This window comes from Balaenoptera ricei, chromosome 11, assembly GCF_028023285.1.
Source record: "Balaenoptera ricei isolate mBalRic1 chromosome 11, mBalRic1.hap2, whole genome shotgun sequence".
In the NCBI taxonomy this organism is placed as follows: domain Eukaryota; kingdom Metazoa; phylum Chordata; class Mammalia; order Artiodactyla; family Balaenopteridae; genus Balaenoptera; species Balaenoptera ricei.
In genome coordinates this window covers 55,301,520-55,314,384 of record NC_082649.1, presented here as the reverse complement: position 1 = coordinate 55,314,384, position 12,865 = coordinate 55,301,520, and positions in this window count along the sequence as shown.

The window sequence follows — 12,865 nt, the reverse complement described above, 5'->3', positions numbered from 1 at the left end:
ACGCTACAGAGAATTTACAGGAATGTTGTAGAAAGCTTTCCAGAGCACTCATTCACTTGTTTATTTAACAAATAATTATTGAGCAACTTCTACATGACAGATATTGTTCTAGGCACTGGAGACACAGCATGAAAAAAAACAAAAACAAAAAACCTTCCTCGGGAAGCTTACAGAGGGGTGAGAGGAAACAGATAAATAAATAAGCATAAATAAGCATATAATGTCAGACGGTGATGAGTATCATGAAGAAAAATAAAATAGGTTATAAGGGAGGCAGAGTAAGGAAGACAGGGAATGGGGCACTATTTTATTTTAAATGCTTAAAGATAACCTCTCTGAGGAGGTGGCATTTGAGTAGAGACAAAACGGAGTGGGAGATGAGTGTGCATAATTGTGAAAGAAAAGCATCCCTGGCAGAGCCAACTGAAGGTGAATGGAAGCTGCTGTTAGAAAACGAGACAACAGACCCAAAATGGAGTCACTTAGGCTAAGCTCCACATCACCAAACCGAGACTTAACTAACTTACAGCATCAACTCTCCCAGAAATGGGATCTTAAAGAGTCAATCATGAGTCACCTGATTAGCACTAGTTGGATAATCTGCCTGAGGGACCCATGCCATTCCCCCCAGGAAGGTAATCTTGCAATAACCAACTCACTTTTTTGCCTAGTTTCACTTCCTTGTTCCTGCTCCTGTACAAAATGTCTTTCATTTTATACAGCTCCTTGGACTCCTTTCTATCTGCTAGACTGGATGTTGCCCAACTCAAATCGATTTTTGCTCAAATAAACTCTTAAAAATTTTAATATGCCTCAGTATCTCTGAACAGTTCTGGTGTCACAAGAGGGAATTAAAGGAGAGCAACGGTGGTCCCAGGAACCACGAGCAACTAGATGCAGGTTCTGTTGAGTTCCTGAGCTTACTGCCTTCTTGCTGCCCCTAGAGGTGGGGGGTCAGTTCCTCTCGGACCCTCGCTCTATGGCCTTTGCATTATGAGCTTTTAGACTTTATATGAGCTTTTTTTTTTCTCATGGACTGGGTCTGGAAAGCAGTGGAGTTGGACTGGATCCAACTTAGAAACCAGACCAGTTCCAGGGTCAGAATTGGTCCTACTTGGAAACTGGACCAGGTCTGGGGTTGGACTGGGGCCAATCTAAGCTGAACTGGGTCCAGTGTGAGGTCTCAGGTGAGTAAAATTTATTTCAAGCCTGAAAAAACAGGTTAAACTTATCAAAGATAATCTTGAATTACAGTGGCCGCAGTGGAAAATTTTAACCTAGGTAAGCTTATCCACTTATGAAGTATCCTAGAGAAAAAGGGGTCTCAGCCAAGCACTCCCCATAAAGGATAGAGGAGAAATCATTTTTCCTCCTCTACAGTTTCTGATGACCAGGATGGGACCCACTGGGGCACCCCACTCACTCCAGAGCCTGCAGATGGGATCCTGAAAAAACTGGCTTGGAAGCCAGCAAAGGGTAAGAATGCTTACCAAAGTCAGCTCTCCAGATCTCTATCTGTGGTGCCTCTTCAAGAAAGGAAGGTAAAATCATATTGTCCCTTCTTTTCCAAATTTATACTGGCAGGCAAAAAAACATTTGTAAGAATTGAATCTTTGACTTGTGACTCATGCATTTGCTTTCAGGTATCCATTGGCTGGTGATCCTTTCTCTCCCAGGGATGGCTACTGCCTTCTTGTTTGTCTCATTTTGTATCCTGAGACTTGGCTTGGCAACCATCAGGTTCAGGGGCCCTGAAAATTTGGCTGGACAGAAATGCACTCCATTTGTGTCCAGGGTCCTACCAACTGCTGATAGCTCTCAGGGTATTTGTCTAAGTCTGTCTTTCTTTGGGTAACGTTGGGAGTGCCTCTGGATCTTGGGAGATTGGCAACCCCTAAAGGAAAATAACTTTGCAGTAACCAACTCACTCTTCTGTCTAGTGAAACTTCCTCATTCCCATTCCCTCTGGCTATAAGTCTTTCACAACTTTTTTTTTTTTTTTTTTAGATTCCATATATATGTGTTAGCATACAGTATTTGTTTTTCTCTTTCTGACTTATTTCACTGTGTATGACCGACTCTAGGTCCATCCACCTCACTACAAATAACTCAATTTCATTTCTTTTTATAGCTGAGTAATATTCCATTGTATATATGTGCCACATCTTCTTTATCCATTCATCTGTCGATGGACTACCCAATGTAAAATAGATAGCTAGTGGGAAGCAGGTGCATAGCACAGGGAGATCAGCTCAGTGCTTTGTGACCACCTAGAGGGGTGGGATAGGGAGGGTGGGAGGGAGACGCAAGAGGGAGGGGATATGGGGATATACGTATGCATATAGCTGATTCACTTTGTTATACAGCAGAAACTAACACAACATTGTAAAGCAATTATACTCCAATAAAGATGTTAAAGGAAAAAAGAAAAAAAAAAACTTTCATATATCACATAAAAAAAAAAAAAAAGTCTTTCACTTTCTACAGCTCCTTGGAGCTGCTTTCTATCTGTTAGGCTGAATGCTGCCCAATTCAAATGGATTTTGCTCAAGTAAACTCTTAACATTTTTAATATGGCCCAGTTTATCTTTGAACAGTGCACATTCATGGGAAGCAGGTAGACAGGTGTGGATGAAGATGAGTGTGCTGAGGGGCGAGCAGGAGGCGGTGGGAGCAGGAAGGGTGCACATGACCTTGCAGCCAATGTAAGGGTCTGGCTTTCACTTTACTTTTTGCTTTCACTCAAAAGTCACTGGAGGGTTCTGAATTTAAGAGTGACACGATCTGGCCAAGGTTTTTAAAGGATCATGTTGACTGCTGTTGGAAAATAGGCTGTAAAGGGGCCAAAACTAATTAGGAGGCTATTGGAATAATAAAGCCAAAAGATGGTGACTTAATCAGGGTGGGAGTAGCAGAGATGGCAAATGGTCAGATTCTAAATAGATTTTGAAAGTAGACCTGACAGAATTGTTGATGGACTGGGTACATGGGCTGGGAGAAGAAAACTGGAATCAAGGCTGACTTCATGACTTTTGACCCAAGAAACTGATAGAATTTACTGAAAAGCTGCAACAGAATTAAATCAAGAATGGGCATGAACTGAATTAAGTTTGATTTGGGATATATTAAGCTTTGAGATACATGTTGCATATCCAGGTAGATCTGGCAAGTAGGCATTTGGACTTAAAAAGTTTAGAACTCATGGGAAAGGTTAATACTGGAGATATACATTTGGAAGTTATCACCCATATAGCTGAAATTTGAAGCGATGAGCATCTTCTTATTTAAGCATCCTGAATTTTACTAATTGATTGGTCTTATGCAATAGTAAACAGGATAAAAACAGAAGAATAGAAATCTCTGTCTCTGGAGCTGATATAGTCAAAGTAGAAAAGCCTTTGTACCTTTAAGATCGCAACCAGTTTACTAGCTCTAAAGGAATTTCATGGGCACAAATGTGAGCATAAAATATAAGGATGACCAAAGAAGAAAATTTAGACCAAGATCATAATTCATAGAATATATCAAAAAGGACATGTGAAACACACACACACACACACACACACACACATATACACACACGTATGGGAGATGCAAGTTATATACATACATATATGTATATAAAGCCATACACACAGACATGCACACAGAGTTGCAGTGGGCATTTGTGCTTAATTATTCATAAAGAATAAAATCAAGTTCCATCTTATTTTTAATTCTCTATCTCTAGTCCTCCTTCTCTAATTCAAGGCTTTCAAATCTCCTTTCTCTTCTTCTGTCCCTCCCTGCTCATCTCAAATCAAAATTCCAATTTATAAGATGACTCTTGCCACACCAAACACTTAGAATTGGGGGAGAGCAGTATTTTTTACAAGCTAACTTGGGATCTGTTATCATTTTTTAAAGATGACACTTGATTTCTCACCTGATGTGCTAAAGAATGGCAGAGAGGAGGCCTCTGGGGAGAGAATAAGATTTTCATAGTTTAAACGCTAAAAATAACAGCCCCATAACACTGAATCTCATTACCAAGCAGCGAGCACTCTTGCCTCTCCCTTCCACTGTGGCTTTCGCAAGATGCCTTTCAGAAGCCCACACATTCACTCCACCCCCATCACATGTAAACACAAACACACACCCATACACATACACCACCAGCTATGCTGTTACCTCCGGTAAACTTGGAAAATACGTGTCAAAGCTAGAACCTTCTCTTGTCACGTTATCATAATTTACTGCCTGGGAAATGAGTCTGTGGTGGCAGACCGTTCTGCTCCTTATGTGGCGATATGGGCAGAGCCAGTGAGCATAATGAATGCAGCTGCACATCCAGAGTGCTGGGAGGATGGAAATCCAGACCCAGAGTCAATCAGAGAAAGAGAAAACCTGAGCTAGAGACACGACCCACCTCACTCAAGCTTTGTCAGTCACTGTTTACATCATGCTCGCCCATAACATAGATAATGACAATATTTCCAGAAATATTTCCATATTTCTAAGCTGCTCTTCTCTGGGGAAGTCGAAAAGTTCATAGGGGTCTTGTAAATAAGTTCCAAATCTTCAGCAGACAATGAAAGAAACGTGAAATCAGCATTTCATCAATCTCTGGATCAGACCTCCCTGTGCCTCGGCAAGCAGCGATTGGCAAGGCTTCCTAAAGGCGATAAGCCAGAGGGAGAGCTCCACAGCCCACATGGGCATGCTCTTGTCCTGCTCTGCTCTTTGCCCTTAAATCCGGTATCCCCAGAATCTTGTTCTAGAGTGTTCCAGGGGGAAACACACCACACCATAAGACTTGCCTCTCTCCTCTTCCTACCTCCCCAAGCCCCTTCTTCACTGCCTTCAGGAGAACAGCATTTCCTATCCTGCCAAGGCCTCGAATTAGCAGAATACAAGATTAACGTATTCAATTCCACTGACGCTTGACGTACTAGGGTTTATAAAACAATTTCAACATCTGTGGGGCACTTTAGAGTTTTCAAATGTCTTCACACCCTTTACCACAGTGAATGCTTTCAACAGGTTCTGGGAGAAGCAAAATGGGTGTTACTCTCCCATTGTACAATTGAGTAGGGAAGGCTCAGAGTTAAGGCAACACAGAGGCCAAGGTCAACAGGAAAGACTGGCCCACAGCACATTAACTGGAAGCCCCTAAGTTGAGGTCCACCCAAATAAACTATATTAACTTGTCTTTTTTTATAGGAAAAAATTCCTGGAGTCATACGGAACTGACTTTGCCACTCAGGCAAACATTAATTCCTCCAAGCCAATTCACTAATCTCTAAAATTGATTTACTGTCCCTGCAAAGGCTATGATGATTAAGGGAGATGGAGAATTGCAAGCTCCAGGCACAGAGCCTGCCCTCTGTTCTAGGAGCGTTAGCTTCCTTCGTGCCTCTTCCCCACTCTTTGTGCACCAGCTTCAATACCCACAACTCTATTATCATTGCCACAATCGTTGCTCTGATGGTGGTTACACTCACCTGTTCTTGGAGCTTACTATGCACTGAGCCAAGTGCATTCCAGGCACCCATATTTAATCCTCACCACAACCCTACTGAGTAGCACTGTATTATCTGCCTTATCTGAAAGCCTAAAAAAAAGAAAAGAAAAACTGATGTTCAGAGTAGTCATGCAGAGTTGAGACTTCGTCTCTGGTCTGCTGACTCCACTGTCCCAATCTCAGCCACTCTGGTACACTGCCTGCACACTCGGCTAGCCTCAAAGACCTGCCCCCTCCCTCTCCATTCACATGCCCTGGTCCTCGTACGTCCTGAACCACCTTGTAACTAGACCAATAAACAGCTACTAGGTACTGTTCACAGGGCCCTCACCTAGGGTTGCCACATCTAGCAAATAAAAATTCAGAATGTTCAATTAAGTTTGAATTTCAGGAAAGAAAAACAAGCTATTTTAGGATAAGTATGTCCCAAATATTGCATGCTGTGCTGACTTGCACTGGACATATTTATCCTAAAAAATTATTTATTGTTCACCTGAGATTCATATTTAACTGGGTAGCCTGTATTTTATCTGGCAACCCTAGGCACTTCTCAAACCTCAGCAGCCTCTGTCTATTCTGTGTGTCCCATGTCTGTACACTCTCTTCCTCAAACCATGCTGCAGTAGTCTGTTACATCAGGGGATTTGGGGGAAACCACATCACCAGTACTTACATCCTTAAGAAGTTCCCCTTTCTTGAATCTGAGCCAATCTATGACATTAGCAAGAATACAGTGCAAGTGATTCTGTGCCTGTTCTGAGCCTACGGTTTCAGAAGCCCTGGAGTTTCTGCTTTTGCTCTAAGCACTCATGTCAGAATTCTCACTACTCCGCTGGAGAGACTACAGGGAGAGGCCTTGCGGAGAGAGAGAGAGAGACCCCGAAACTACATGAAGGGAAACGAAGGAAAGCAGCCAACAGCAAGAACCAAGGCCAAACATATATCCTAGTCAAGCCATTCCAGCCAGGACCCAGCCATTCAAATCATCCTTGACCAAGTGTCGGGCATGTGAGTGAAGAAGCCATCCTGCACATTCCAGCCCAGCAGACACAAGTGAAACAGAGACATTCAATCCCCACTGTGCCCTGTCCAAATTCTAGACCCTCCTAATCATGAGAAAGTGATGATGCTTTCTACTACTAAGTTTTTGAGGTGGTTTGTTATGCAGTGGTAGGTAACTGAAACACATGCCACACATTATTTTCCATAAATTTTAGGGGTTAACGTAAGCATCCAGTTCAACCCAGTTTAGTAACTGGATTACACATGGATTCCTCCCAATCCAACCTTACAAATTCTGATTCTAGATCCAAGCCCCTTCTGTAGCGGTGGCTTTAAAGGCTGCTGGAATCCAAGAGTCAGTTCCCGTAGTTCTCAGTTACAGCTGGGAAAGAAAACATGGCAGGGATGTCGGTGTTGCTATGTAGCAGTAGCAGCCCAGCACTAGCCCACACCCAGGGACAGCAAGGCCGCGAGAAGACTGTCCAGCACCTGCCTGTTCTCAGCGGGGGCTCCCGCCAATCCTATTAGCTTTGTGCTTACATAATCACAAAACCCACCTACACACCCTTCAAAAGAAAAATTCCAGGAACTGGGGGCCATAATATACATCTGAATTATTATCTGGATTGGTACACTGAGGGGAGGATTGATAAAAACACGGTGAAGAACAGACATAGAGAACAGACTTGTGGTTGCCAAGGGGGAGGGGGATGGGAGAGGGATGGATTGGGAGTTTGGGATTAGCAGATGCAAAACTACTAATACATAGAATGGATAAACAACAAGGTCCTACTGTCTAGCACAGGGAACTATATTCAATATCCTGTAACAAAACATAATGGAGGGCTTCCCTGGTGGTGCAATGGTTGAGAATCTGCCCACCAAGGCAGGGGACACGGGTTTGAGCCCTGGTCCGGGGAGATCCCACATGCCGCAGAGCAACTAACCCCGCAAGCCACAACTACTGAGCCCATGTGCCACAACTACTGAAGCCCGTGCACCTAGAGCCCCTGCCCCGCAACAACAGAAGCCACCGCGATAAGAAGCCTGAGCACCGCAACGAAAAGTAGCTCCCACTTGCCACAAATAGGGAAAGCCCGTGTGCAGCAACGAAGACCCAACGCAGCCATAAATAAATAAATAAATTTATATTAAAAAAAATAATGGAAAAGAATTTTATAAATAAATAAATAAAGGCGGAGGGGGTGGGTAGTTTTAAAACTTAAAAAAAAAAAACACGGTGAAGAAAAACATGCTAGCAGCATCAGCAGAAAAACACCGGGGCTTCTAATACTGATTCACAATTTAAAAACTAATAATGCCATCATTTGACCACCCAAAATTGGTTAAATAGTACTCTCTGCATTACTCATGTTTGATGTCCAATATAATGATTAGGCTTGATTTTCATGGAAAACCTCTACATAGAAAATTAAGAAAAGGAATTCATAATTCCCCAGAATTAATGTTAAAGTCACTGAACCCTTAAAATATGTATATCATCTGAAAATGTATCAAGGGTTAAAACCTTTTGACAGAATTAGTTAATGTTGCTGGAACAGAAACCTCAGAGGAGAGACATTCAGCAGAGAAAGCACTGGCGTGAGGTCTTTGCGCTAAACCATGATGCAGGCACTAGTGAGTAAGAAATTAGCTCAAGGAATGGCAGTTCTTTTTAAGGACTCAGAGAAATCCCTTCATTTTGACTTAACTGATTTCTCCAGAGTGGACCTTTCATGGAGGAAACTGCCCTGTGGCTGGATCCTTTCACTGAAGGTATATTCATTTAAGTACCTTTTATGTGCCAAGCACCGTCGTAGGCTCTGCAGATTTCATGCAATAAGTAGCACAGGGTTCTGGTCCTCAACCAGCTTACTGGCTTATGTAAGACCCATAGGGGAAAGCAGACTCTTGAAGCAGAGTATTGATAAATGCAGTAGATGGGTAAGTATAGCACAGGCTAAAGGAGGAAGGAAGACAGTCAGCAAAAGCATCCACATAGGCCTGAGACCTCACACTTACTCAACTCCTGATTCAATTTAGGTGACTAACCTTCTCTGTGACCTTGAGAAAGCAACTGCGTTTGTGAGGAGACCACTGGCTTAGCTTCATCGAAATGCTGATTGTTTTCCATGGCATTGAGTTCATGGTGTTGGACAGAGCTGGATTTGAATCACTAGCTTTGGACATCTTACCACCTTCTGAGACTCAGGTTCCTCATCTGTAAAATGGGGATAATAACATTTCCTTCACAAGGTTTTTGTCAAGTACAAATGAGAGCGGGATAATGTACATCAGGTTCCTTGGAAGCAGAACTCAAGACTAGGATTCTTGTACAAGTGATTTATTAAGAAAATGCCCCCAGGGAGACCAGCAAGGGAGAGGAGGATGCCTGGTGAGGACGCCATCTCAGGGAGGACCTGCGGAGGGTGGCCTGAGCCTGACTCCACAGGGAAGCTCTGGAGGGTGGGCTACATCTGAGGTTGTCTCCACTGGAGGCAAGAGGGCAGGACTTTCATATCCCTGCATCCACCTGTCACCAGCTAAGAGCCTCCACCGGGGGTAGAGGGGAAACCTACGCTCACAGGCATAGTGAACTCTGCACATCTGAGCAAAGCAACTCCCACAGCAGAGCACCAGCTGCCAAAGAACAGACGCCAAGGCCGGCTGTTTGCAAGCAAATGTCCACTGAAACTGGGAGGGCAGGCACAGACAGGGCAAAAGAGACCCAGGGGGGTCTGGATGGAATACCAGTAGCATCCACTTCAGTCCACACTTCCAGGAGCATAATTGTTACTCAATAAACGGCCTGCGCTCTTTTCCTCAGCATGGGGAGGGGGGACATCTCTGCCTCTCACACACTGCAGTCAAGACAAGTCCTTAGGCTTTCTCTTATTTGCAGCTCAGAATCATGTTTTATGGCAATAAACTGAGATTCCCAGGTGTGCAGGGAAATCCACCCAGGTCCAAGGAGGAAGAGGGAGTGTGAGTCACTAACACACCAATTAACCCCTCTGCTGCAGCAGCTCCTCATTAATCCAGGAGACGCTCTTTCACCCCCATTTCACCTGCAGGACAGGAAGTAGCTGATGTGGGGACAGGGTAGGCTGGGTACTCACTCTTCCCATCATTTCAGCTTTGGTCTTCAGGCTTCCTTCTTGCTACCCAAACTTCCCCTCCCCCATATCCCATGTGTCTAACTAATAGCTCATGTCAATGACAGCTCTGTTCCCTCTGGTCCCGTTAAATTCACTGGTCACTGTCTCTGAACAGCACTTTTAGTCTTCACTAGAGATGTCAATCTTGCCCTCCCCATAACCTCAGCCTACCTTCTGAGAGAGCCACCTCCCACCGCCCTGCTAAGTGAACAGTGGGCCACAAGACCCTGACCCCTGGTTACATCTGATGGCACAGAAGAGGACCCCAGATACCAGCTGAGCCACTCAGGTTCTTTCTTCCAGGGGTCTGGAATGGAACACACAGGCTACAGGCAGTCTCCTTCAAGTGCTCCTGGACAGTGCTATCCAGCCAGGTCTGAAATGGTCTTTTATGGCCTGATGAACTCCAGACCCAAGGAAAGAGAGAAAACTGAATTAGATGCCCAGAGAGCATAGCACCCTGTAGAGAAACATGCCGTGAGCTACCATGTTGCCACCTCCTGCCTTTAGATTCTGGAAAATTTCTCCCCTGCTCTCCTCTGTTTTAAAGGAGCTTGTTTGAATGAGTTTCTCCTTCCTGCAAATAATACTCTTTGATTAAAACAATCTCCAAGAGAAAGCTTCCTGAAGTCCTTGGGGGATTCCACAAACTTACTGGAGAGAACCTCTGGTTGGACCAAGACTGGTCATGCTCTGAGCCTTATACCAGGCAGAGGCTCAATAAATAATTGTCAGCTGAATGAATGAAAAGTTGCCCCCAAAGGGTTTCTCTGGCTGCCTGAGAGTCCTCATTTACCTGTCTGACATCCACAAGCACTACAAGGAAAGGCATCACATGGGCCCAAGCACAGCTTGGATTCTCTGCCTCAAACTTGTTCCAGTAATCATTGAACACCTGTTTTCTTTGGCAGCCCAGGTTGTCCTGAGCCATTCCAGTGGATATTAGAGTTCTTCCCTATTCCCCATCTCCAGTGAGTGATGGCTTTTGCAACAAGGAAAATGTTCAGTGTTCTCTTGAGTCCCATCAGTAGTCAGAGCTGTAGGGATTGGAGCAGAGAATCAAGCACAAACAGCCCACAGTGGAGATTTAGATCCTGGTTACCAGGAATAGGATTCACAAGTAGTTTTGGAAATGAGGTCAAACCCATTTATCTCCAGATGGTCCCAGACCAAAAAAAATTAAAAATGCAAAGGGTAATGGAAAATTTTCAGGCATCATATGGTCATTTATCACATCTAACCAGCACCTCGATTCCTGAAATGCTGGGTATATCTATCTTGGAATTTAGCCATGTAGTTGTCCCACATTTGTAGACTTTACTATGCAAAGTAAAAACTTTTTATTCAAGGACTCATAAGCCAATCAATATTCATACCTCCAATCCAAAATAATCACTCCTTCCCCATTGCTGTCAAACAATTCATTTGTGTATTTTAGCATTACTTTTTCTTCCTTGTATTATTCATTTAATAATATTTATTAAACATCTACTATTGTCAAGCTCTTTTCTGGACACGAGGGTAGTGTAGAAAGCAAAACAAAGTTCCCTATGTTCATGGAACACATATTCTAATGGACATAAGGGGAGACAGACAAACAAACAAACACACAAAAAAAGTAAATATAGATGAGTAAGGAGAAAAATAATTCAGAACTATGGAGATACAGAGCTCCCTGAGTGAAAAAGAATTGCTATCCGGTATGGGATACTCAAGGAAGACCTCACTGAGATGGTGACATGTGAGCAGAGATCTGAAGGAAGTGTGGACTCAACACTGCACATGTGTGGGGAAAGAACATTCTGGGCAGAGGAAGCTGTAAGGGCAAAGGCCCTGAGGAAAGAGATGCTCGTTATGTTTTACAAAAAAGGGAGGACAGTGTCTCTACAGTGGAGTGAATGAAGGTAAGAGGATGGGACATGAGGTCAGAGAGGTGTGCGTGATTACTTTCTACTAGACCATGAATTCTAAAATCTAAAAAGCAAGCCTCTACCTTACTCACCTTTATTCTCTCCCTAGCTCTTACTACAGCTCCTGGCCCATAAGAGTATTTTAATAAATATTTGTTGTAGTTACAGATTAATGCATAGTTTACTAATACTTTATGCCATTTCTAGTGTGTTCCTTTAATTATTACAAAGAAACCTAATCTAGCTTTCATTTCAATTAATATTGAACTAGTTTTAATTCCTGAGTCAATAGATGTAATTCTATTAAATAAATGAGGGATGGAGGGGTGGATGGATGGATGGATGGATGAACACTTAGGTATATAGATGTCAGATTTGAGCAAAACCCTAGAACCTAGCTATGATCATACACCTGTACTTATGTCCATGATCCCATGAGCTTCTCAATTCATCTTTAACTTATTTGCAATTTTATCCATCAAGTGATGCAGCATGAGGAGTTCTAATCCCCAGCCCACATAGGTGAGATTGTGGTTCACTAAAGAACGGCTGTCTCAAGCTCAAGAATGCTGTGCTGTAGTCACTTGAATATAAACCCAGTTCTGAGCATCTTTATCTCCCTGGCCTTGACAGGTTACCATGTACCATGTGACTCTAACTTGTCTGCTGATTGTATCCCTGCCTTTTTCTCACCTTCCTGTATGGTTAGCTCCAGCATAACACTAGCAGGTAGGGCTCAACTGCCTCAGTTGTGTGTAGAACCAATGAATGCACCACAGGCCACTGAGATCTACCAGGTTCTTAGCCAAGGTTTCTTACCTTGTTTCTTTTGCCTGGGTGTTAGCCAAGCCTGAGGTCTTCCTTAACTAATAGGGGACCAAATTAAATGCAGAATGAACAAATGAATGAGGAAGCCTCAGGTCTCAACCAGACCTTGCAAGGAGAAAATAGAGACTACCCATTAAGTTGAAGTTAAACAAGTTTTAAAATTTTTCCTCCAGAATTTCAAGAAGTAAACAATTGGCTTTTAGCACATAAATAAAGCTGTTTCCCTCTATGAGGCTGGTAAACACATTTACCCATGAAGTTGGTATGACAGATCTAAGAACATTAGTTGATACGTTACACTAGAATGTACAACTACAATTCATTCTCCTTTAAAGACACTCTGCAAATTTGATCTATCTCACATACAATATAAATTCTAATCTTTATCTTTCACCAAGTATTCATTCACACCATGCTGTGTTTCATGAAGGTCCCTATAAACTATGGCTGTTGTTCAAATACAA